General features: G+C 39.6%; 1 long non-coding RNA gene and 1 other non-coding gene across 2 annotated transcripts in view; one reads left to right on the top strand and one right to left on the bottom strand.

The window, feature by feature from the left end:
- Positions 1 to 936: 936 nt before the first annotated feature.
- Positions 937 to 1,008, top strand: TRNAE-UUC (transfer RNA glutamic acid (anticodon UUC)). The gene has a single exon. It is a non-coding gene; the product is annotated as a tRNA-Glu (tRNA).
- A 1,024-nt stretch (positions 1,009 to 2,032) lies between these two features.
- The window catches only part of LOC133046997 (uncharacterized), a 30,367-nt gene continuing 5,007 nt past the window's right edge, over positions 2,033 to 27,392 (bottom strand). The window contains exon 3 of the long non-coding RNA XR_009690636.1: positions 2,033 to 3,152. This is a non-coding gene — a long non-coding RNA (uncharacterized LOC133046997). The remainder of the gene's footprint in view (positions 3,153 to 27,392) is intronic.

The raw sequence follows: 27,392 nt of genomic DNA, 5'->3' as shown, positions 1-27,392 counted from the left end.
ACATCCCTTGCATTGGAAGGCAGAGCCTTACCCACTGGACCAGCAGGGAAGTCTTTCCATTTCAGCATATCTAAAACTGAACTTCCCTTTACTATTATCTCCCTCTCTTGACTTAATCCAGTCTTTGGTACCACAATACTGGTCACTCTAGCTTGAACCTAGGATTCTTGCCTCTCCTCCCCACTTTCAATATCTAATTGATTAATAAGTTCTATTGATTCTCTCTTCGCAATATTTCACTTATCTATGGCACCACATCCCAACCCCACCATTCCTTCTTTTCTCTGTACTAAAACTTTCATAATGGCCTACTAATTACAGCTCTTTCTCTTTCAATCCATCCTATACTTTTCATTGCAACGTGCTGTTAAAATCATGTTGTTCAAGAGTCTTCAACAGCTCCCAATAAAATGGCCTCTTGCATAGAATTGGCCATTTGAATCTGGTAGCAAGCTGCTCTTTTGCTATTCTCAGACTTTTTAATTTACTTTTTGTCAAAAAGTCTTTTGCAGTGCACCTCCATGGCTTGGGTCACTCTGTTCCTTCCTCTGGGGCATCCACTGGTGACTTCTGTTTTACTAATGCGGCTCAAGTCCTTCTTCTCTTTGAAGCTTTTCCTGACTACTCATCATAAAACGAGGCTTTCCCAGCTGGTGCAGTGGTGAAAAATCCATCAGGCAGGAGACGCAGGTTCGATCCCCGGGTCAGGAAGATCCCCTGGATAAGGAAATGGCAACCCACTCCAGTATTCCTGCCTGGGAAATCCCATGGACACAGGAGCCTGGGGGGTTGCAGTCCACGAGGTTGCAAAGAGCTGGACACAACTGAAGTGATTGAGCACACATGCACGCATCTCACAATGATTTTGTCCTTTGGATTCTACACACTTATTGTCGTTATCATTCATTTAAAATGTATCATACTGCCTTTTGGAGTTCCCTGGTGGTCTAGTGGTTAGGATTTAGCACTTTCACTGTCATGGCCCAGGTTCAATTCCTGGTCAGGAAACTGAGATCCCACAAGCTGTGTAACCAAAAAGAAAAAAGCATCATACTTCCTTTTATGTTTCGTTGCAGTCTCCTATTTATGAATCTTGTTTCCTGAACAAGTTATAAACTCCTGAGGTCCTAGAGTCTGTCAGATTCCAACATGGTAGACACAACATGGCCTAACTTGGCCACATAGTAGGTTCCCATTCAATAATTGACTGAGAAGAGCAAAATATTTTTGGCTGAACTTTTCCACTTCCATGCAGATAGCAGACATTGTAAAATATATATGTGTATATGAATGTGAATGTACTTAATACCACTGAACTGTACACTTAAAAAATTTTATCATATGTATATTTTACTACATTAAAATTATTATATGCATACTAAACCAAAGTCCATGTTTTATATATCTTCAAATTATACCTGACAATTTTGATTGCTATCTACTTGGTTTACTAGACATGAATGAGTTGGAAGAAGACACTGGGTCTGAGTCCCTGCTGTGTCAAGAGAACATCTATGTGATGACCTTGGACACTATTATTTTACATTTTGCGCCTCCATTGCATGTTCTGGAAAACAAATGGACATATTCACCGAGTGATATCTGAAGGCCCATGTAACTTCACATGTCTCTGGAGAGCACACATCATCTCCAGAATCACGGGAGAACTCTATCTGGCTCCCTTCCCAGATCCGCAAACCAAATTGTGCAGAGCATAATCTATCCCACTCCCAACCCTGGAGATTCTAAAAACAGTTTGGGAAACTGATAGCAGCTGTGAATTTGGAGGCCTGTGCTTCTGCCCCACCCTGGCTGCGCCTTTTTTTTGGGAATTCCAGCCAGGCGTGTGCTCAACCAGCATGCAGTCCTAGTAGCACCCACTGTCTTTCAGGTTGGGGGAGGGCTGGGGAAGGAGTCTTTTCTTTCCTCAACTACAACAGGAAGTGCTTGGGAAACCAGTCTCATTCATTATTTTAGCAAGATTTCTGAAGTTTATTAACCTCAAATTTTAAGTAGAGGAACTTTTGTCTGTTTTGCAGTTTGAAAAATCCTTTACTTTTTTTTTTTTTTAATTTCCCACGTTGGGATAAAGAATATTGTTCTGATGGTTGTCCTTTGAAATTAAGTGTGGAGATTGAGTCGGTGGCTTGTTTTTTGTTTTTTTCAAAATAATAATAGGTTTTGTTTGAACTTGCAAAAACCTCTACATCTTTTAGCTCAGATTAGTTACCGTAACTACAAATCTGTCAGCCAAAAAGGCAACAGTATTAATAGGGTTTTAGAGTGTTAGCACACTGCAAAATCCCAAAGCTTCCATTTGTACAGGCAAAGCATGGGGCAAAAGAGGAGGGAGCGGGGATGACATCTTAATTGTAGATTAAGATTGTAGACCACCCCAGCTTTCCAAGAGTCCTGAACAAAAGGCAGAGCTGAATATTTTAGGCCTGAGATCACTGCATTCTCAAAGAATCTTTGTATAAAGAAAAGAGAGGAGAGAGAGAGAGAGCTAGAGAGAAAGGAGGGAGAGAGAAATTTCTTGCTGTCATTGTCTTAATAAGTATTTAATTATTTAATGATTTCTGCTGACTCTCCATGGGATTTAAGGTTATTTATATAATGATTAAATAAAATTCAAGCTAAATGGCTGAGGAAAGCTGAACCAAATTAAAATTATAGGTTGGAAAGACAAGACGAGGTCAGAAACAAGGTTAAGACAGAAAAACACATGAATAAATTTTTGAGTTCTTCTTGGTCTTGTGCCACAATGATTGTGAATAGCAATGCTTGTTTAATTGTCACCAAATGTTAGGTGTTACCAGGTTGTTACTCATAGACCCTTCTTCAAGAGTTTATTCCCTGAAGTGGCTCAATGCAGATGTGCCAGAGCCCTACATACTTTGCTTATCTTCCTTCAGTTAATGATATGGTCTGTCCAATATTAACGTGAGGGGTCACTGCATGACAGGGCCAAGATTCCTGGGGTTAACTTCTTCAAATTCTCGAGTCTCCTTATTCATCTTTCTGTCTTTGTGGTTGATTAATGGTCTTGTGTTGGCTGGATGAATACTGTAGTGTGGTTTCTCTGTGGCATCTCCTTGGACTTGACCGCCAACTTCTCCAGTAGTTACCTTAAGTAGCTGAGTCTTTGGATCCTGCCAAATAAGAGATTCAGCGGTTAGATTCATTTTTCCGGTGATGTGGGAAAAGAGGCTTTTCTGTCAGTGCTTTTGTTTCTAATACCAGTTGTGTGGTTTTGTGATTACAATGCAGTTTCTTCAGAACATTGCTATACTACTTTATATTTTCTCCATGAATTTCATAACCAACATATTTTAAAAATATTAAAATGATACTGCTATTTTTTTTAATCTAGAAATTTTTTCCTAAAAAGGAAACTCAATCCCAGTTTATTTATTGTTTCCTCTAAAACCCAAAGCTTTTCAGTCTTTAACCTAGTTGTTCAGCCTGTAGGCTAGACTGGAGGTGAAAAGGTCACAGAAGAATTATTCCAAAGGAGAAAGTATTAAACATTTCCACACTCCATTGATGAATCAGAAGCAGAGAAGGAGGGGCTGGATGATGGCTCATACACTAAAGAATTCTAGAGCTAGAAAAGAACACTGCCCTTAGGCTAAAGATTTCACAGCTGTATTTCTCCCCTTGAAGGTGGCCTTGGGTAATAGACGTCAAGAGTTGGGGGCAGGGTGGGAGGAACTGGGAGATTGACATATATATATACACACTATTGATGGGCTTCCCTATATGGGCTCAGCTGGTAAAGAATCCGCCTGCAATGCGGGAGACCTGGGTTCCATCCCTGGATTGGGAAGATCCCCTGGAAGAGGGAATGACTACCCACTCCAGTATTCTAGCCTAGTAAATCCCATGGACAGAGGAGCTTGGCAGGTTATAGTTGCAAAGAGTCAGACACGACTGTGTGACTTTCACTTTCACACTACTGATACTCTGTGTAAAACAGATCACTAATTAGAACCGACTGTGTAGCTCAGGGAACTCCACTCACTGCCCTGTGGTTACCTAAATGCGAAGGAAATCCCAAAAAGCGGGGATGTAAGTACATGGAGAGCTGACTCACTTTGTTGTACCGCAGAAACTAACGCAACATTGCAAAATGACTATACTCCAATGGAAATTAATTTTAGAAAAAAAAACAAAGGGGAGAGGGTGGGACAGGGGCAAAGCAGAGACTATGGCCACTGGATTCTTTTTAGGTCAGTTTGCTCCACTGTTTAAGTTCATGATTTGAGGAGGTAGGGGCCATACACTAAAAAGCTGCACATATTTAATGCATACATTTTGGTGAGTTTGAAAATAAAAGTATATACCATGAGACAATCACCATGTGTTAGCTGCTCGGGTTTCCCTAGTGGCTCAGGAAAGAATCTGTCTGCAATGCAGGAGACCCTGGCTTGATCCCTGGGTCAGGAAGATCCTCTGAAGAAGGGAATGGCTACCCAACCTAGTATTCTTGCCTGGTAAATCCTATGGACAGAGGAGCCTGGCGAGTTACAGTCCACAGGGTCACAAAGAGACACAACTAAGAGACTGATATGTAATCAGTACGTAATCAATAAAAGTTTTGAACGTTTTACTTTGGTTTTATTATGGGACCGAGCTATGGCCTTATAAAAATCTTGCTTTGTCATTTTCAAGCCTTACAAATAGCTATGATATGTAACATGAAGATTTAAAAAAATTGAAACTCAGTACGATGGACTGAATGGTGTGTGCTCTTGAAGTTCCTACATTAAGTTCTAACCTCCAATGTGATCGTGTTTGAAGGGGGGACTTGGGGAGATAATTAGGTTTGGATGAAGTCATGAGGGTGTATCCCCCATGATGGGATTAGTGCCCATATAAGAAGAAGGAAAGATCAGAGCCCTCTCTTTCTGAGTCACATGAGCACACACCAAGAAGATGGCCTTCTGCAAACCAAGAAGAGGCCTCTCACCGGGAACTGAAGTGGCTGGCATCTTGATCTTGGATTTCCCAGTCTTCAGATATGTGAGAAATAAATGTCTGTTCTTTAGCCACACAGTCTACAAGGTGCAGTGGTAAAGAATCCACCTGCCAATGCAGGAGACACAAGAGATGTGGGTCGGGAAGATCCCCTGGAGAAGGAAATGGCAACCCACTCCAGTATTCTTGCTTGGGAAATCCTGTGGACAGAGGAGTATGGCAGGCTACAGTCCCTGGGTTGCAAAGAGTTGGACACGACTTAGCAACTAAACAACAACTATGCTATTTTAGTAAGATCACTCAAGACCACACAAGCAGTGAGTAATTATACCAGAATTGAGTAAGTGTTTGAAACGAAAGTCTTGGCTTTTTCCAGACAACTATACTGCCTGCAAATGTCAGAGGGAAACTACTTGAATATCTCCAGACAGAATGTTCCTCTGGCCCAGCCTGAATCCAGCAGGTTTATTTTGCTATCTGTGTTACCATGTATAAGTTACTTGAGTTCTTCATGCCTCGGCTTCCTCATATGTCAAATGGACTAACAGTAATACTCTATCTCACAGGGTTGTTGAGATAATTGTCTGAAGACCTATGAAGTGTTTAGGACAGTGCCTGGCATGTAGTTAAGTTTTAATATTATTGTTATCGTTACTAGTGCTTATAACTTTGGGGTTAACTCAGATTAGTCTTTGGGAGATGGGAGGAAAGAGCACCAACTGCTGTATTTTTCAGCACATATTTTAATACTTTATATAGTACAATACTAGTGTATTCCTTGTTTAATATTAACTTTGTGGTTTTCTGAAATCATCTCTGAAAAATTTACAACAGAATGTGACAGGCTACCCAGCAGAGCCACCAGCAGAGCTTCTAGAAAACAGATTTCGACATACACTCTTACCCCTAACCCAGCTCCTATCCTCATGCCACCACTTATTCAAATCTGCAAGGAAGGGCCAGAAATACCTTTTTTTTCCCTTTTATTATTTTATTTGTTTGGCTGCACTGGCTGTTAGTTGCTGCATGTGAACTCTCAGCTGCGTTTTGTAGGATCTAGTTCCCTGACCGGGGATCGAACCCGGGCCGCCTACGTTGGGAGTGCAGAGTCTTTGTCATTGGATCCCTAGGGAAGCCCCCAGAAATAGCTACTTTTAATAAGTATCCCAGGTGATTCAGATGTGCAGTCTTCTAATCTAGTGCATTTTAAAACAAGGGGAAAATGAGACCCAGAGAGGTTATGTGATTTTACCAAGACTTGGGGCTCTTTCCACCATAAGGTGCTAACATTCACACAGATGTGCTGCCTGATTATTCTAGGTCTATTGCCAGCAAAACCTTTTGTCCTCGTCAGCCAGAAGATTACAGACTCAATCAAAATGCGGAACTGGCCTCACAGATCCACCCATGCACACCAGGGATGTTAGGAAGCAGAGGGTTGGGGGAAGGTTTGAGTGGCAGGCACCCAAACTCTCCTCCCCTCCACTGTAAACTGGGGTGACAAAGAGCGAAAACAACTCACTTAAGCAGGCCTGGACTCTGGGTCTGCACAAATATGATAGGATTCTGCAAGTAAACACGTCTTTTATCTTCTATTTGGTTTAGCCCTGGTTGAAAGATAATCCTAGGTTAGCCTTTTGAAAAGCATCTTATCTCTTTTGTATTTTTCACCAGGTGTGACTGTCTTTTCCTGTCTTTTTCAGTGTCTTTTTCAGCTGCTGTTGATATTGGGGTTGAGTTTGGACCTAACGATCTTTCAGAAGATGCCTAAGTTGTAGTTGTTCATTTACTTACCCTCTGACAAGCTTAACTGTGCTTGTAGAGCCACCAAACAGCTTTCATAGCAAAAATGTTTGAGCTATTGACTTGTAAACATGGCCTTAAAGTCAATAAAGTCTTTTCTCTGAGAGCTCCCAGGTATGTCAAGAAATCTAAGACTAAAGAAAACAAAAAAAAATCTCCTTAAGGCTCTCATGGAACCAATTTGTAGATATGGTCTAACAACTCTCTGAACTATTGTTTAAAAACATAGGAAAACAATCTTTTTCGGAGGGTGTTTCTTCTAAGTATCTCCCAGGCAGTGATAGCTTATAAAATGTGGGGAACAGCTGTAGCCACCAAGAGAAAACTTGGAGAATTGTTTTAAATACCTAGTCTGGCTCAGCCGGCAGCTAAACCAGAATGACTACTGTTAAGAAGGATGTTTTGACTTCCCTAAAAAGGAAAAAAAAAAAGTCATAAGGACTTGTTTCTACTTCTTGACACGATATTCCCTATGTGGAATCTTTCCTGTGGGTTGCCAGGAGCAGGGAGTTGGAAGAAATACATACCATTTTTTAAGCTAGTGGTTTTGCCCCTCAAAGCGCGAAGGAAAAAGAAATGCTCCCATAGCAAATATCTTGGTCTTATACTTCCTTTATTGTTACACTCATCAACCTTATAACTGCTTGTTCAAAATCTGTCTTCCAGTTAGACTACAAACTCCATGAAAATGATTGTTTTTCCTTGTTCACAGCCATATCTCTGGTATAGAGACCTGGCACATAGTTTGACGTTCAATAAATATCTTTTGAATAAAATGCTGAATAAATTATGTTGAAGCCATAGCCTTCAAGAGAGATGATGGGAGCCAGTAGATTTACATTGCAGATAAAACCACTAGGTGGATTTGGAATTGCTGTAGGTGTACAAAGTGATGCAGTATATAATGGAATCAATTAGATGAAAAAGTGAGAATTTTCAAGTTTTGAAGACGAAAAAGGGAAGGATCTTGGGATTGCATTGAACCTAGTATGATTACATTGGTAATAACTAAAAATCAAAGAGAAAAATGTCAAATTGCCCCTAGGCCTGCCTATCGTAAAACATCTTTCATCTATTATAGAGCACATATTAGTATTTTAGGTTCAGTTGCTTTAACAAAGAGGGGCTGTAGATTTTTCCAAGTACTAGTGTCAAAGGAGTCACATCTATTATTGAAACTGTACAACGTCAGTGACACAATTAGCATCTTAAAGCCATCGGGGGTAGTGTAACATCATTGCCAGTTTTCATACTCATAAATAAAGCTCTTGAAAAGTAAAATTCCAAAGTTAAATGTATAAAGTATCTGCAATCATGTCATAAATGCTATCTGCTTTTAAAAATTAAGAGAACAAGATTATTTCATAGGTGCAACCTCCTTTGATGAGATGAATATCAACCTGAAAATGCAATGATGAAAGAGTCTAATTGGAAAATGGTTGAGAGAGTATTTCTGTTGAACTTCTTTATAGTGATACCTCTACTCAAGAAGACTGAGAGGGATTGGCTCAGAGTTGAATAGCAGGTCAGGATCAAAACTGGAGATCCAGGAACAGGCAAAGCACAGGAGACAAATATACAAATATTGACTTTGTAGTGAAGAAATTTTGAATAGACTAAACTTAGAAAAAAATCACTTGAAATAACGTATGCCTGCAAATTTTAAAATTTGACTTTGTTTTCAGAAATCTGCAATTTGATAGCTTTTTAAGGTATAATTACATACAATAAACTGTACATTTGCAAAATGTACAATTTGATGAGTTTTGACATTTGTTTGTATCTGTGAAACCATGACCACAATCAAAATCCATCAATTTCGAAATGTTTCCTCAGGACCCTTCTCATTCTTGTTCCTTCTCCCAGGGAAACTTACCTCCTTTTTAAAAGATGTTTAAAAATTTTTTTTAAATTATCATGAAAACATAACATAAAAATTACTCTTTTAAAGATATAATAAAGATTAGAACAGAAATTAATGAAATTGAGAATAGAAAAAGATTTTTTAAGTCAATAAAACTAACGGCTGCTTTATTTAAAAGACCGACAAAATTGAGAAACCTTTGGTTAGATTAAGAAAAAAATAACTAAAGTCAGAAATGAAAAGGGGTGCATTTCAACCAATGCCACATAAATAAAAAGGATTATAAGAGAATACTATGAACAATTGTATGCCAACAAACTGGATAAAATTCCTAGAAACCTGCCAGAACTAAATTATAAAGAAAAAGAAAATCTGAACATACCAATAACTCGTAAGGAGATTGAATCAGTGAACGAAAACCTCCCAACAGATCTCTGAACTCTCAGACATCAGGGCTAGAGCATCAGAAAGACTAACAATTGTAACCAAAAAATAAACCATGTTTCAAAAACCTGTGTTACAGGTATTTCCTAGGTTGATGAGTCTCAAATAACTAGCAGTTTGGTTCTCAAAAGATCTCTGAATTGTGTGCAGTTATTTGGGCAAGTGAGTCAGGACTCTGTCATGAGACAGGTGACAAGGGAAAACCCAGCAACAGTGTTTTCTCTGGCAATAAATGAGATGTGTGATCAGGGGAAACTGAGATATGGGCGATGTCAGTCAAAAGACAACCCGGCACAGAAAATCAGCTTTCTGGCCAGGCCTCAGAGACTTGGCAGAACAGTATGTGAAAAGGGGGTCTTGAATTTATAGGGAAGGGAAAGTAGACGCAACTAAATGCACAAATGAAAAATAACTGGAAGTGACAAGCAAAAACCACTAGCTGATGTATTTCTGAGTGACCCAACCAAAGAGAAGGCACAGAATGGATGATTCTTCTGCAGCCATTGTTTGGGACAGTCTCATTTCCAAATAGAATATAGTCTTTATCATTTCTAATGACAGGGAGATATATACAGAGAGAGACAGATGGATATATATCTCCCAACAAAGAAAAACTCAAGACCAGACATTACTGAAGAAGTCTACCAAACATTTAAAGAAGTAATTAACTATAGTTCTTCTCAAATGCTTGTGAAGAAATTGAGCAGAAGGGAACACATCCAAATTCATTCTCTGAGGGTAGCATTACCCTGATACCAAAACCAGATAAAGACACTACCAGAAAACTACAGATTAATTTCCCTGATGAATATTAATGCAAAAACCTTCAACAAAACACTAGCAAACTACATTGAAAAGCACATTTAAAAGGATTATACACCATGACTGAGCCGGATTTATTCCTGAGATGCAAGAATTGTTCAACATATGAAAATCAACATAATAGACCAAACTCACAAAATGAAGGACAAGAAACACATGATCATCTCAACTTTTGCAGAAAAAAAATTTGACAAGTTCTCTCATCCCTTCATGGTAAAAAACAGCCAAATAGGAGTTGAAGGAAACTACCTTCATAATAAAGTCAATATATGAAAAGCCTGCAGCTAATATCATACCCAATGATGAAAAACTGAAAACTTCCTCTGAGATCAAGAATAAGACAAGGATGCCCACTTAAACCACTTCTCTTCAACACAGTGCTATCACTACTTGCCAGTACAATTAAACAAGAAAAAGAAGGAATAAAAGGCATCTAAATTGGAAAGGGAGAAGTAAAATTTTCTATATGAAATCACTCATCACAAAAGGACAAATGGTGTGTGATTTCACTTATATGGGGGATCTAAAGTAGTAAAATTCATAGAGACAGAAAGTAAAATAGTAGTTGCCAGGGGTTAGGGAGAAGGGACGATGGGGACTTGTTTAATGGATATAGATTTTCAGTTTTGTAAGATTAAAATGTTCTGAACATGTTTCAAACAATGTAAATGTACTAAACACTAATGAACTGTACACTAAAACTAGTCAAGACGGCAAATTTTATTTGTTTCACCACACACAGCAATTCTATAAATAAATAAACTGACTATCCCAAGTCTTAATAACAATGTGAAGGACTGGAACTCTCACTCACTGTTAGTGGGAATACCAAATGGCACGACCACTTTGGAAAAGACTTTGAAGCTTTTTTTGTACTACTTTTATTGGAGTATGGTTGCTTTACAACGTTGTGGCGGTTTCTAGTGAACAGCAAAGTGCATCAGTTACATGTACACATATATCCTCTCTTTTTAAAGCTTCCTTCCCATTTAGGTCATGAGAGAGCACTGAGTCGAGCTTCCTGAGGTATACAGTAGGTGCTTATAGTTATCTGTCTTATATACAGCAGTGTATATATGTCAGTCCCAACCTCCCAATTCATCCCACCCACCTCCTTTCCCTTGGTACACTTTGGCAATCTTGTAAAAACTAAAAATACGTCTCCTATTCCATGCTAGAAATGTACCCAAGAGAAATTAAAGCATAACTCTATACAAAAACATATAAGAATGTTCAAGTAGCTTGATGTGTAATAATCAAAAGCTGGTAACAACTCAAATATATATCAACAGTGAATAAATAAATTGTGTCTATTCATACAATGACATATTACATACAAAATAGGTGTACTTTTGATATATCTTTATGGAGTTTGGGTTATGTACCAAGAACTGTGCTAAAACATGTGCTTTAAACATGAAATCACAACTCTATGAGGTAGCAATAATTAGCCTTATTTTACAGATGATGAAACTGAGTTTGGAAAAGTTGAGTAGCACAAAGTTACACAGTTACACTATGCCAAAGCCAGAATTTGAACTTAGGAATAGAGTAATGCCAAAGATAGAATGAATAATCATTATAGTGTATTTCTGGACTTCAACAGGAGGAATACACTAATAAGCTAATAGCAAACCTCTCAGTTGAAGAATTCCTTAGAAAAAGGATGCTCTGGACCTCTGGCTATTCACCAGTGGTATCAACTGACATATAGAACAATGGTTGAGTATGTGGACCATAATGATTATAAACATATTGTGAATTCTCACGGTTACTTCCCTAGTTGTGTGAGCTATTTAATCTCTGTTTCTTTTTCTTTAGGATGGAGATAATTGAGTCTACTTCTGTTTCTGATTGTATTTGTAACAGTTCCCCAAAAGTAGAGTTTTACTTTAACTCCTTCAATTTAACTTTGAATGCTTCCAATCTCTGTTAAGGGAGATAAGCCACTTTTTAAAAAACTTCATTCAATTTAATGTATCAGAAACATGCTCTGTGCCCTGGGCTAGGCACTGTGTTGGGGATCAAAGCTGAGTCAGATGGCAGAATCTCTCTCCTTAGGAATTTTGCAGTCTATTAAGCAAAATGCCCTGTTGGCCGATTCAATATTGTTAATATTTACATATCCTGTGCTTTGTGACTGATTGGACTTTAAAAGTTTGACTCTGTATCACTCTAACCTATTTTGCATTATGATATACTTCCAGTGTGGCTTACTAAGTAGTAAAGAGTCTGCCTGCCAATGCAAGAGACTCCAGAGACATGGATTCTATCCCTGGGTCAGAAAGATATCCTGGAGGAAGGCATGGCGACCCACTCCAGTATTCTTGCCTGGAGAATCCCCTGGACAGAGGAGCCTGGCGGAATACAGTCCACGGGGCTGCAAAGAGCTGGACGCGACTGAAGCACACAATTCACAGAGGTCTGCTCTTTGGAACTCAGGGAAGGTCTAGAAGGGTGAAGCCTTTTCCCTACAAACAAGAAATGAGGGACACTGAAAGGCTTTGTACCCAGGACGGCCCCACAGGGACCTGCTCTGTTTCAATATTTCATTTCCTTTTACTTCTGATACTAAGTGAAAGTTACTAAGTTAAATCCGCTTTGAAATAAAGTTTAAGCATTTTAAGCTTCATCAAACATAACTTCTAGATATTGTAATGTTATACGTAGAAACCAACACACCCCTTTAGTGAGGGTCAGAAGAAATCAAAGGTTACTGTGGCTTAAGGCAAGTTTTTGGAGTTATGTAGGTGACCTCGTCTGCTTATGAGAAAAACTTACTCACATTGGAGCTGGTGACTGTAGGACGGCTACATCTATTGAAGGTCGAAGCTAAAGCTAGGTTCAATTTTGGCGCAGTAAAACTTCTCTAAATTGATCACTTGACCCCTCAGCAGTGTTGGCTTTGGGAAAGGGCAATTAGCACAACTATATCAGGTTCTATAAGTTAGGGATCAGCATTGTGAGAAAAGCTATGTAGTAGAAATCTGTTATGGGTTATGTCGACTGAAAAACTTTCACAACCTAAAAGCTGAGAATTAGGGTTTATTCAGCAGACACACTGAGGCTGGGAGACACTCTCTCATAGCTCCAAGGGGCTCTTCTGAAGATGATATATAGGAGGATATAAGGGAGGATATATAGGAAATTTTGGAAAAAAAAAAAAAAACCCTCATGGTCAGAACATCCAAAGACCACTGTTACTTGCATGGTGGTCCAGTGGCTAAGACTCTGCACCCCCAATGCAGGGGGCACAGGTTTGATCCCTGGTCAGGGAACTAGATCCCACAAGCTGCAACTTAGAGTTCACAGGCCACAACTAAAGATCCCATGTGCTGCAACTAAAACCTGTTGCAGCCAAATAAATAAATACACAAATATATATTTTTTAAAATGATTACTGTTACTTAAAACACATATCTCAAGTTAATAAATTTAGTACTTTTCTATGTATGGGAAGATGCAAGAATCTGGACTCTTTGAAATCATCCCTTTGACATGCACCTTAACTATCTAAGGCCAGGGTTTAGTTTTCTTCATCCTGAATTCTCTGAGTGTGCCCCATAGGGGGGTGGCTGCAGTGGCTGATGGCTTTAGGACAAGGCAGTCAGTGACATTCTTTGTCCACAGCTGAAATGTGTCCCCCAGACGTTCATACGTGAAGCCTTAACCCGTGGTAGCTTAGAATGTGACCTTATATGGAAATGGGATTGTTAACTTACATAATTAGTTAAGGTGAGGTCAGTAGGTTGGGTCCCTAATCCAATATGACTGGTGTCCTCATGAAAAGGGGAAATTTGGGCACAGGGATTCACACACGGGGAGAATACCATGGAAGAGCAGAGTTATGCAGCCTTAAACCAAGGAACCAGCAGAAGCTGGGGGTGGAGGGAGACTGAGAACAAATATTTCCCTGCACATTTAGAGGGCTTTTGGCCCTGCTGACACCTTCATCTTAGCCTTCTAGCCTCTAGGGCTGTGAGATAGTAAGTTTCTGTTATTACAACCACTCAATATGTGTACTTTGTTACAGCACCATGGCAAACTAATACAAGACAGGAAGGGAATTCTGTTCTTCTATTTTTTTTTTTCCTCTTTAATGTTACACTAATGTTAGAACTCTTCTGAAACACTCATGGTGAAAAAAAAAACAAACAGCATGAACCAAGACATTGTGTCCCCAAAACACAAGTAGTGAGGCTTAGGCTGGAGGGTTCAATAAGAATTTTAGCCTAACTGTCTTCCTTAGAGAACACTCCTGACAACCTTGACTTAAATGGTTTCCCACCCCCACCCATCCCTCTGTATCTCATCAGATTTATTTATTTATTTCCCTTTTAGCTATATCACAAACTGTAATTCTTCTGCTTATTTACCTATTTATTTGTCTGTTGTCTGCAAGGGTAGCCTGTTATTCAGATATATGTCCCAAGTGCATGCTCAATAAATATTTGTTGGAAGGGAGAAAAGGAGATAGAAGGGAAGTGTGTGTGTGTGTGTGTGTGTGTGCTCAGTCATGCTCTTTGGGACCCCCATGGACTGCAGCCCACCAGGCTCCTCTGTCCTTGGGATTCTCCAGGTAAGAATACTGGAGTGGGTTGCCATTTCCTCCTCTAGGGGATCTTCCGAACCTGGGGACCACGTCTCCTGCATTGCAGGCAGATTCTTTACCACTGAGCCACCTGGGAAGCCCCTGAAGGCAAGGAGGAAAATGAATGAAGGGAGGGTAGAGGAGTACCGGTAGATCAGGTCAGGATGTAGTGTGGAACCGTAGCATGAAGAGGTTCTTAGAATGGCAGACTAGAGACCCCAAAGGAGACCTCTGAATCACTGTTCCCGGGGAAAGATTTGGTATTTGTATATACAACAGTCACTTCTGATGAGCCTCAGGCAAATTCGGGAAAGACTACATCACAGTGGTTCTTAAAGTACGGTGCCTCGATCAGCAGCATCAGTATCATCTTGGAACTCGTTAGAAAGGCAATTTCTCAGTCCCCACTCCAGACCTACTGACTCAGAATCTGCATTTTAACAAGGTCCTCAGATGACTGAAAACTGAGAGTCAAAATCCTGCCTCTTACTATACCATACACTCTTAATCCATTTGAGCTACTCTAACAAAAATACCGTAAACTCAGTAGCTTGAGTAACAAGCAATTGTTTCTTAAAATTCTGGAGACTGAAAAGTTTAAGATCATGGTGCTGGCAAATTTGGTGTCTGGCTTATAAATACCTGTCTTTTGGCTATATCTTCACAGGGCCGAAGGGGGAAGGGATCTCTCTGTGGTCTTTTTTTATAAGGCACTAATCCCTTTCTTAAGGGCTCCACCCTCATGACCTAATTACCTCCCAGAGACCCCCCCCACCTCCAAATATTATCACACTGGCAATTAGGTTTCAACTTATTGGTTTTGGGGACATAAAAAATTGAGTCTATAGCATACTTTGATGTCCTTTTACTGCTTTGCTTCTTCTAGGCCTGAGTAGAGAATTGGGCTAAATGTACTCTGAAGTAATGGGAGTCTTAGCACAGAAATCAGAGATATAAATATTCCCACCCTATTTGGGACCTATAGATAGATCTCGGGCCTCAATCATGAGAGTTCCTTAAAATTGCAACACACAAGTAGTCTTTTAAACAGCAGTTATTCTGGGACATTCCAGTCTGAAGCCAAAAATGATCTCCCACCCAAGAAAGGAACTCAAAAGAAAAACACCAGTGACAGTAAATCACCACAATTAGGAAAAAAAGACAAGGAAAAAATAAATCACACAAATAAACTCAGAGAAATAATCTGTCCATTTAGGAAAATGCTGAAATCTGTTTGTGGGGAAATCTTTAGGATAAAGACAGGGCACTAAAGGAGTAGAAACAGACCAAAATCCTTTAATGAATCATGGAATCTGTAAACTGGTATCAGATGTTCTCCATCAGTCATAGAGCCACAGGGAGCGTTAGCAACATTTCAGATTCTTCCAAATAAGGTAACCCCAGTCAAAAGCTATGCTCTTAAAGACAACAGTTTCCTCTTACCTGCTCATCTACTTGGTTTAGAATGAACCAATTGTTTTCAGAACTAAAGTACCTTTATACATGTAAGATTAGAAGAATTGTAAAGATTTCTTCACACACACACACACACCCCCACACACCCCACATTTTTACTGAGTCAGACTTTCCAATGTCAGTTGGAGAGAAGGATTTATAATCCAAGAAGAGAAGCTGTCTGTGGTTTCATTTGGTGGCTAGGGAGCAAGGAGGATGTGTTTTCTCATTGTAACATAGCAACTTGATTTCATTGCTGCTCCTCTGTCATATGTACGAAGGGAGATGCCAAATATCCCCAAAGAGAATATTCCAGAAGGTGCAGAGACGGTCTTTAGTTAGCCTATGAGTTTGCAGACCCAGAGACAAAAAAGTAACTACTTCACGTTTTATGGGAGTTGTATCTAAAACTTGATTAGATTTAGGTTAAACGATTTTGGCAAGAATACTTCATGACACCATGTATTTTATTTGCATCCCATCAGGAGGCAGTGTATCACCAGAGATGTGCCCCCAGTGCTCACTGGAGTCTTCATTCATTGCTATTCTCTGCAACAGCATTGGAGAGCTAACAAAGCAGAAAAATCATTTTATTTGACGGGTTACTGTAACATAAACTGTATTAATTGATGTGAACTGTTTACTATTCTTTTCTAATCAGAGAACGGATTATGAAAATGTGAAGTAAAACTCACTCCGTCGAGTCCAACTCTTTGCCACCCCAAGGACTATAACCCGCCAGGATCCTCTGTCCATGAAGTTCTCCAGGCAAGAATACTGGAGTGGGTTGCCATTTCCTCCTCCAGGGGATCTTCCCGACCCAGGGATCAAAACTGAGTCTCCTGCATTGCAGGCAGACTCTTTACTGTTGAGGCACCGGGGAAACCCCTATTAATGATTATATATTTCATTAACTCCTGAGCCTAAATCATTTTGTGATAAGTTGTATTTACTCAGACTGGAAAACCTTACACATGTCATCTTCATAGATTGCTGTTGGGTCAAATAAACAAACATTTTTTTAAAACAGGAATAAGGTGAGAATCTATTTATTTAGGATTTACTAAGAAATTTGTCTATTTGATAAGGAAAATGAATGCAGGTGGGAAATCTTTGCATCTTTTTATCCCATCCTTATTATTCAATATAGTTAGAGGAAGACTCTCATTTGTTTCCTAATTGTTTATTGTTCCTCGGAGTGTCCCTCCCCTCCATCTACTGCTCCTTATAATACCGATAAGAAAAATTCAGATATTTCCCTTGGGCTACCATCTTGATTTTCTTCTATAGTGATGTAAACATTAGTCATTTCACTGCTATTTGATTCTTACATTACTTTTTTATTGTCCTGGGTTATTTTCCCTGATCATAGGAAAGTAGAAGAGTCATCTATTTTCACATCAAGCAATCTTGATGTTTATATGATTATACTTGCAGGTTCCTCTCCTTCTTTCTTCCACCTGCTGCTCCATCACTTCTAAGTTTTTATACTGTTAATTTGTTTGCTATTGAAAAGGCAACATATATTCTATTATTTGCTCTATGTATAATTCTATTTTCTTTAATCTGGGGTAGATATGAATGTTTTGGGGCAGCTTTTCCTTCTGTTTCTAGACCTCCTTTGTATATAATTTTAAAAATGGATACTAGAAAGTCAACTCTGTGCACAGTGAAGAAGAGTTTGGAGAATTTAAGTAACTTCTGATTTTATTTAATTTGCTCTTATGGGCTTCCTGGGTAGCTCAGTGGTAAAGAATCTGCATGCCAATGCAGGAGATAAAGGAGCCTGGGAGGTTGGGGGGTTCAGTCCCTGGGTCAGGAAGATCCCCTGGAGGAGGAAATGGCAACCTGCTCCAGTTATGTGCAGAGGAACCTGGAGAATCCCATAGACAGAGGAACCTGGTGGGCTGCAGTCCATGGGGTCACAGAGTCAGACATGACTGAGCACATATGCACACATGCACTGCTTTAATCTCATTTGTTCTTATGGTCCTCTAAACATATTTTATGACTTTTCAAGTTTTGGTATTTCAATAGGCTTTTCTAGTTTTTGTTATGTTGTCTTTATAAAACGTTTATAAGATGAATAAATTTGAGGTCAACCCTCCAAAAAAAAAAAAAAAGGAGTAACTACTTCAAACTGAATTTTGGATTTCATAAATGTGAAGAGTAAGTAGTGTAGCATTGTAGACTTCTAGAAAGAACTCCTGGGACTTCCTTGGTCATCCAGTGGTTAAGAATGTACCTGCTACTTCATGACTTTAGACTATACTACAAAGCTATAGTCATCAAGATAGTATGGTACTGGCACAAAACCAGTAAAGGCCATATTCAAATGACCAAAGTTCAGAAAACACCATCTATTGAATTCACTCTATAATATCTCTGATAAGTGATTTAAAATGCTTTTAGACTTAACAAGTATATTATCAAAAAAATGTATTCGATTTTCAGACACATTAAATTGTTAAAATTGTAACACTTTGAGTTGAAATTTTTTTCCCAGGTTCTTGCTATCATGAATTCTAACTAAATATTTGAAGTTACCCTGCTCCATACTTTTAATATCCTTCTTTTCCTGGAACACATACACACCAGACTTTCTTTCCTCAAGTCAAACTCTCTTTGATTTCTCCCCTTTTAACATAATTGTGATCACATTCACCCCCAATGGCAATTCTCTAGGCTTATTCTAATTTTTTTTTTTTTGCTTATTCTAATTTATCAATGTCTCTCTTAAAATGAATTAGTTAAAACTATTTTTGTTGCATATGGCAGAAAACTCAGTTTAAGGTAGCTTAGGCAAAAAAAGAGGTTTATTGGCTCGCATAATTTAAAATTCCAAAGTCAGTTTCATTTAAGACATGGTTTGAAACCAGGGTTCATAGAAGATCCCCAGAACCAGGATTTGCTGTCTCTTTCATTTCCCAGCTCTCATCTTTCTAAGAAAGATTTTCAGGCAGGCTTTTCTCTCAGGACAGCAAGATGGTTAAAGAATTCCAGTCTTATCTTCTTACAGTCTCAAGTCTAACAGAGAAGAGTGGGAATCTTTCAGGAATTCCAGACAAAGTTTCATTGCATATTAGTAGCTCTGCATATGTCAAATGCCAAATGCTTTCCCCTGAGCACGCCTCTGTCACCAAAAGAATGTCATATGCTGACTGGTCAAGAGTAAGGAATAAAGACATCTTTATTGGAAATGCATGCACTTAAGTGGGGAAACAATTGGTGTCTCAGAGGGAAAGCAAGCTGTGTTTATTAGAAGAACTTACCTTGTGATGTCCAGATATGAACTCGGTATCCTGGGTGAGGTAAGTCCAGAGAATACAGCAGGACAATCACCTCCTTTGTAATGAATGTTATATATCAATATAGGAGGGACTGAGGGTGTCTTCTCCATTCTGAAACTATACCTCTTTCTTTGGGATTCGCTCGTGGCTCAGATGGTAAAGAATCTGCCTGCAATGTGGGAGACCTGGGTTTGATCCCTGGATTGGGAAGATCCCCTGGAGAACGGCACGGCAACCGACTCTAGTATCCTTGCCTGGAGAATCCCCGTGGACAGAGGAGCCTGGCAGGCTATAGTCAATGGGATCGCAAAGAGTCAGACGTGACTGAGCAAGTAAGCACAGCACACATAATAACTGGAGCTGTTATTTTCCAGTCCTCTCTCTATGCTGGTAGCTCACACATGATGTGGGAAATGTAAAGCACTACATCAACACATGACAATGTTCTTTGGTTTCCAGACCTAAGTATATGATTAAAATGAGCTGGTGGAAAAAAGAAAAAAAAGAGAGAGGAAAAGAAGGAGAAGAGAAAAAGGGAGTCCTAGTATTAGATACCATGATAGCAACCGGATATGGGAAATGACAACAAGAAAGGAAATAGAATAAACATACCAAGTGGTGACTGTAGCTCAAAGAGCAGAGCAGAACTGCCAAAAAGAAAAACAAAGATACTAATTTCAAAACTCGATGTAAAACTACAGTAATCAAGATAGTGTGGTACTGATTTAAAAAAAAAAAAATCAACAGAATTTATAGCTCAGAAACACTTATGGTCATTAGATTTTTGAAAGGGGGGACAAGACAATTCAATGTGACTTATCTTTTCAACAAATGGTTTTAGAATAATTAAATATCCACATGCACAAAGACGAATTTAGATTCTTACTTCACATTATACTCCAGAAATATTTAAAACAGATCATAGAGCAAGGTGCAAATCATGCTAAATTAGACTTCATCAAAATTAAAACATTTTGTGCTTCAAAGGATATCTTCAAGAAAATGAAAAGATAAGATGTAGAAAAAGAAAAAAAATTTGCAAATCATATATCTGATAAATTACTAAGGAAATGGCAACCCACTCCAGTGTTCTTGCCTGGAGAATCCCAGGGACAGGGGAGCCTGGTGGGCTGCCATCTATGGGGTCGCACAGAGTCAGACACGACTGAAGCGACTTAGCAGCCGCAGCAGCAGAACACATAAGGGTTTTCCTTGTGGCTCAGATCGCAAAGAATCTGCCTGCAATGCAAGACACCTGGCTTCAATCCCTGAGTCAGGAAGATCCTCTGGAGAAGGGAATGGTAATGCACTCCAGTATTCCTGCCCGAAAAATCTCACGGAAGACTTCTTTCAAATCAATAGTAAGAAGACATCATATTAGGAAAATGCAAGTTGAAACCATAATGAGATACTGCTTCACATGTATTAGAATACAATAAAAAAAATCAGGCAATACCAAGTGCTGGCAATAATATGAAAAAATTGGAAAAGTCATACATGACTGGTGGGAATTTTAAATGGTGAAACCACTTTAAAAAGAGTTAGACAGTTTCTTAAAATGTTAAACATAAATTTACCATATGGTACAGCAGTTTCACTTCTAGGTATCTACTCAAGAGGAAGGGAAACATATGTCCACACAAAGATATGCACATACATGTTCACAGGATCATTATTCATTAATAGTCAAGAGGAAACCATCCAAACTTCTCTCAAGTCGTGAATGGTTAAGTTAGGTGTGGTATGTCCATAATGGAAGACTATTCTACAATAAAAAGGAACAATACGTGCTACAACATAGATGAGCCTCAAAAACTTTACTGTCTGAGTGAAAGAAGACAGTAACAAAAAATCAAATATTATACGATCCATTTCTAGGAGATGTCCAGATAGACAAATCTAAGGACACAAGTGGATTAGTGGTTGACAAAGGTGGAGGTAGGAATGGGCTCCAGCCAATGGGTATGAGAGATTGATTTGAACTGATGCAAATGTTCTAAAATTGGATTGTGATGATGGTTACACAGTTGCATATATTTACTAACAATCATTGAAATGGGTGAATTTTACATATAAATTTTATATCAATAGAATTGTTTAAAAAAAGCAGTTCTATTGATAGAACATTCACAGTAATGCAGAAACAAACTCTGTAATTAAAAAATATGTTTCAACCAAATGGTGGAATTACAAATTATCTTTATATTTTTCTGAATTTTCCAATAAAAAGTGCATTTTTAGAGGAGATCGGGCACATTCAGGGTGCTATGACCAGAGACTTAAAAGTGTATTTTTAAATCAAAAGAAAACAATAAAGATAATTTTAAAAGCTATTGTCTGAAAATTAAACATAAACTCATTACATGACAGACCAGAGGAGAGTTATGTAAAGTCACCTTGATAAAGAGACAGAATGGCTTTCAGACCTGGAAGATTTGATAGCAACCTGATTAAAGTTAACACATTTGAAAAAAGAAGCAGCAATCAGCAGAGAACACGGATCAATAAAGAAAGCAAAGAAAAGGGGCAGAGGGAGAGGCGGGTGTGGCAGGCCTTACCTGTGCCAGGCAGAGAGTCTGCAGGCTGAGCAACGCAGGTGTGCACAGTCCCAAGGTGGAGATGGAGGCCGTACATCTGACAGAGCTTCAGGCCATTAGGCATTCGAAACATACCGCAAGCTCACCACAAAGTACTTTCTGACATTTTTTTTTCCCCAAGTAGTCTTCTGTATAGAGAAGCCCTCGTCATATTGATATATTGTGAATTAACACATATTTGGGTTTACATATGTCAGGCTCCTGATGTTTACGCAGTGTGTGTTGGCTTGTCCAAATTGAATCGACTCTAGAGTGATGGCAAGCTGGAAATTACACATCTGGAAAACTGTGATAGTCATTAAGATAAATGCCACCTTGTGAGACCTCTTGGAAGCCAGACCATCAGTCCTTTCTCAGTGACAACCCAACCTTGACGAGAGTTTCTCATTCAGACGTCAATATCAAGAAATCCAAGATACCAAGACATACTGAAATAATCACATGTTCAGCCTACTTTTTTAAGAAGCCACTTATGGGAAGGATTTAAATTATTTAAATCTCGTACTTGCTGACTCCAGATCCATCCAGTCCCAGCAATGAGAACTCTAGCACCCACTGGTTCAACTGTACCCTAGTCATAGAATGAGTCCTGGATAAATAGAGAGCTTCCTTTCAATAAAGAATCTTAGTTTCCTGACCAGGGATTGAACCTGTGCCCCCTGCATTGGGAGTCTGGAGTCTTTTTTTTTTTTTTTTGGGAGTCTGGAGTCTTAACCCCTGGATTACCAGGGAAGTCCCTATCAGCTTTCACTTTTAATTTTGAATGTAAAACTGTCTAAAATAAGTCAGAAATTACCTAAAACAATCTTATATATTAAGAAAAAAGTAAGAGCTGAAAGATTTCCACATGAAATGCTAACATTTTGTTAAATCAAACATTTTGCAAAGGAAAATAGTGAATTTTGTAAATTCATAAAAATGTGACATATTAGCCTACAGATTAGCTTTCAAAAAACTGGCCTTCAATGAATTGGAACCTGCATGTTATTTTCTTGGCTTTTGCTTATTACTAGCTTCCATCATCGAAAAAGAAAGGGAGAAGAGGTTGGATGGCATCACCAACTCAGTGGACATGAGTTTGAGCAAACTCTGGGAGATGCGGAAGGACAGGAGAGCCTGACGTGCTGCAGTCTATGGGGTCACAAAGAGCTGGACACGACTTAGCAATTGAACAACAAATCATATACAAAATTTTACTTATGTGAAAATGATTTATAAATAAAATGGGTTAAACCCAAATATTTTCCACTAATATTTCTTAAGAGATAACATTTTTAAAGTGTTTAAAATTAAAAGGCAGGAGTAGGGAGAAGGAAATCATGAGCCACTTCTAATCCACCCAGCTTTTTCCCAAAGACCTGGGAGGTACTCTTAAACAATGAACCAAGACATTTTTGCCGCAGAAAATAAACATTTTTAAAGCAGAACTTGGCAACTGTGTTGGGGTAAGAGGTCATATTTGACATTAAGGCCCTGACACTGGCATATTTTCTCAAGAAAACAGTGATCATCTTTGTGCATTATCCTTGCAAAGCCAGTTCAAGGTACATATGTGGGCCATTTTTTGGTCTATCCATCTAAAGAAAAAATTCTCCATAAAACTTCTCTTTCTACCTCAGACTGGAATAGGAAATATATTTTTAAAATTTATTTATTTATGACTACATCAGGTCTTAGTTGTGGTGTGTAGGCTTAGTTGCCCCATGGCATGTGGGATCTTAGTTCCCCAACCAGAGATCAAACCCAAGTTCCCTGCATTGCAAGACAGATTCTTAACCACTGGACCACCAGGGAAGTCCAGGAAATAATTGTTTAAAAACTTCTTTTTCTGCCACTGTGAAGGGAAGGGAATTTGAATTTGTGAGTATAATCGCATTTTAAGTTATCTAAGAAAAATGTTGATGCTGAAGCTAAAGCTCCAATACTTTGGCCACCTGATGGGAATACTTGGGCCACTGACTCATTGGAAAAGACCCTGATGCTGGGAAAGATTGGGGGCAGGAGGAGAAGGGGGTGACAGAGGATGAAATGGTTGGATGGCATTACCAACTTAATGGACAAGAATTTGAGCAAGCTCTGGGAGATAGTGAAGGACAGGGAAGCCTGGCAGGCTGCAGTCCATGGGGTCACAAAGAGTTGGACATGACCTAGCAACTAAACAACAAAGAAGAATGATACTGAGAAAAAAAAAATGGTCTCCTAGAAATAAACCATAGCAACTGAATAAAAACTTTGCTAGTCCTAGCACTGAAAGCTCATCCTGAATTCCAAACCTCTAGTTGTCAGTTTATCTTTGAGTTTTTGATGAATTTACCAGCCCTGAGAGCTGACACCGTAGGGCTCATAAAAACCCTAATAAATAGGGACTTGCCTCGTGGTCCAGCAGGTGAGACTCCAGACTTTCACTGCGGGTTCTCTGGTCCTGGGGACACTAAGACCCCACATGCTGCCTGGTGTGGCCAAAAAAAGAAATCCTAATAAATATGTAGCTATGGTTGGTAGTCTTTGAAAGATAAGTAAAATTTCCCAACTTGTTCTATGAACCTCAATTATCTCAGACTATTAGAGGATCTGGAAATAGGGAGCCAAAAGTTAGGAGTTCAGAGCAATCAAGAGCAGTCAGCTTCCAAAGTGTCATTTGGGTGGGCTAAAAGGTGCATATTAGTTTGGCTTTTACACCTCCTGCTCCTTTTCAGGAGAATAAATAATTACAGTGATTTATCTTTGAAATGTGCAGCTTCGAGTTGGATGTGGAAAAGTCACATAATGGTGTCAGTGCTTCAGCCTGAAGTAAATAAAATGGTGAAGTATATTTAGCACACGATAAGGCGAGGCACTGAGAAACAGAGATAAAAAGAAGAAACTGTCTCTACATGATTAGAGAACTTTATCAAATACTCAGCGTGTGCAGAAAGAACGTGATTTTTAAAAAAACAATCAGTGGGAAAAAAAACAGTCCAAGTTTCAGATTTCCATCCTAATTCTAGCTCCCAAAAGGCAGGGCAGTTTCTCAGGCACTTCTGGTTCCTTCTCTCCCAGTTTTCAGCCTCCCTCCCCATGTGAAGTGCCTGATTTTGGATACAGGGGAGTTGTTTAGATAGCTAATGCCTTTCAAGGCTGATGTGAAGATTCTACCTAGCAATGGCCATTAGGGCTTCCCTGCCGTTTCCACATGCTCCAACCAGGCACTTCGGCAGCGCTGTGGTGCCTGCCACTAGCTTCCGTGGTGGCTCAGACAGTAAAGAATCTGCCTGCATTGCAGGGGATGCAGGTTCTATCTCTGGATCAGGAAGATCCCGAGCAGAAGGGAATGGCTACCCACTCCAGTATTCTTGCCTGGAGAAATTCTATGGAAAGAGAAGCCTGGCAAGCTACAGTCCATGGGGTCGCAAAGGGTCGGACACGACTGAGCGATTAACACATGTAACCAGAGGGTGCCTGCCAACCATAAAGATTTTACCCTCCAAGAAAAGCTGCTTTCCAGTTGTTCTCCTTCCTCTAACAGAGGCTGGGTTTGCACACACATGCTAAGATGCGTCAAAGGACTTGAAAAGTCCAGTCAACTGACTTTTAAACTGATTTTGCCCTTGAATGCAAAAAAGAAAAAAAGCAGCCCAGTAGTTTGCGTGTTGGATGTAGCCTTGGATATATCTATACACAGAATCTCAGTCCTTCTCCAGCCTGAACCTCTCCCCATCCCCAGTCCTGCCACCTGAAACTGCTCCTTGCATCAGTCCTCACTGATGACCTCCTAGTCGCTAGATCCAAAGAACCATCCATCAGTTCATATCTTATTTCCCAGGTCACAAGAAGTTGATACTGTTCACCAATTAATCAACAAAAGGCATGGTAATGTCTTTTTCTTTTTGTCAGCCAGGGATCTTAGCTGCCCAGCCAGGGATGGAACCCATACACCCTGCCATGGAAGCAGGGAGTCCTAACCACTGGACCACCAGGGAAATCCCAGATAATGTCTTTTTTTGTTGTTTTTCTACCTCTGACCACTTCTTCATGGTCTTCATTGTGCTGCTGATGCCCTTTCTGTACCCATTACTTCGATGTGAACTTTCTGCAGAACTTCATCCGAGACTGTCTTTTCACTGATCTCTTTATTCCTGAACAATTGGATTCAGCCTTTTGCTTTCATTGCCACCTGTAGCTTGGCCACTCTCATCTAATGCCTCTAACCTGCCTCTCTCCTGAGTTTTAATATCATATATCTGAAGGTCCTCAGGCAAGCAGAGAATGGGAGGATCCAGAAGGGAGGGACACAATCACGAGACCAGAAGCAAAAAAAATTGAAGCATGTGAGTATTTCTCTAAGTCAATATTCAGGTAGAGAAATGGAAATTTTAACAACTTTTTTCAGATTCTATAGCATTATTTCAGAGAAGGATTGAGAGGACACGTGATAAAAAAGAAAAAGCTAGAGTATTATGGAGAGATGGTTAGTGACTTCTTTCTTGTATTTTTTATACTAATAGTTACACTAATTTGTACTAATATCAGGTAGGTCTAGCATTGGCTGCAGATGAAAGAAATCTTCTCCAAATAACAGCTTATTTCAGCCTTCATGAAAGTCTGAAGGTTGGTAGTCCAGAGTTGGGATAGAGACTTGACTAAGGCGTCAGGAAAAAAAACTAGCTCACTTCTCTGCCAATTCTGGGCTGTGACCTCCATCCTTGTGGTCCAATACAATGGCTGAAGTATCAGTCATCGAATTGGTGTTCCCAGGAGCAGACAAAGGGCACACTGACACAATCTTTTAAGTATGTTTTCCTGGAAGCTTTCCAGGGCCACTTATAAGTCACTGGCCAATTATTCACATTGCAGCTTGCAGTTAAGAGAAAACTGGACAATGTGGCCTTTATTCAAGGCAGCTCTGGGTGCCCTCGAACACAGCTTCAATTACTACCGATGACGTGAAGAGTACATGTGGGGAGGGGCACAACAGGCAGTCTAGCAATACTATTCTCTGAACAATGGATAAGACCTTGAGAAAATACCTAGATATTTGATCATGAAAGGGAACGCTACTTTTTTTTTTTGGCCACATGGCATGTGGGATCTTGGTTCCCCAATCAGGGATCAAAGCCATGACCCCTGCATTGGAAGTTCAGAGCGGCCCACCAGGGAACATGCCAGGAATGTTACTTCTGTATTTGTAGAGAAAAAATAAAGATATTCACATGGATAAAGTCAATGAGCTCATAAGATGTTTTCCAAGGCTCCTCCTGCTTGTTCAGTTCCAGGTGCAATCCAGCATGGTGGGAATCACTTGAGCCAGGACTTAGAGGCCTGCAGGCCATCTTCCTGACAGGTTGTAGGCAGGGAACTCTTCCACAGAAACGGAGAGAGCCCTAGAGCCATCATTGATTCTGGTCCTGGTGGGTGGACTTGTCTGAGCAACTGCCAGCTTGGGCTCTTTCCCACAGAGGGGCCTCTGTTATTTCGTGCAGTTCATCTCCGAGTATTCCAGCGGGAACTCCCACCACTGCTTTTGAATTTACAGACTCCTCTGTGGGGATTTTTCTCCCTGCCAGTCA

The sequence above is a fragment of the Dama dama genome, chromosome 26, assembly GCF_033118175.1.
Source record: "Dama dama isolate Ldn47 chromosome 26, ASM3311817v1, whole genome shotgun sequence".
Lineage (NCBI taxonomy): Eukaryota > Metazoa > Chordata > Mammalia > Artiodactyla > Cervidae > Dama > Dama dama.
Note: the sequence above shows the minus strand (reverse complement) of the source record. Positions and strands in the feature narration are given on the sequence as shown.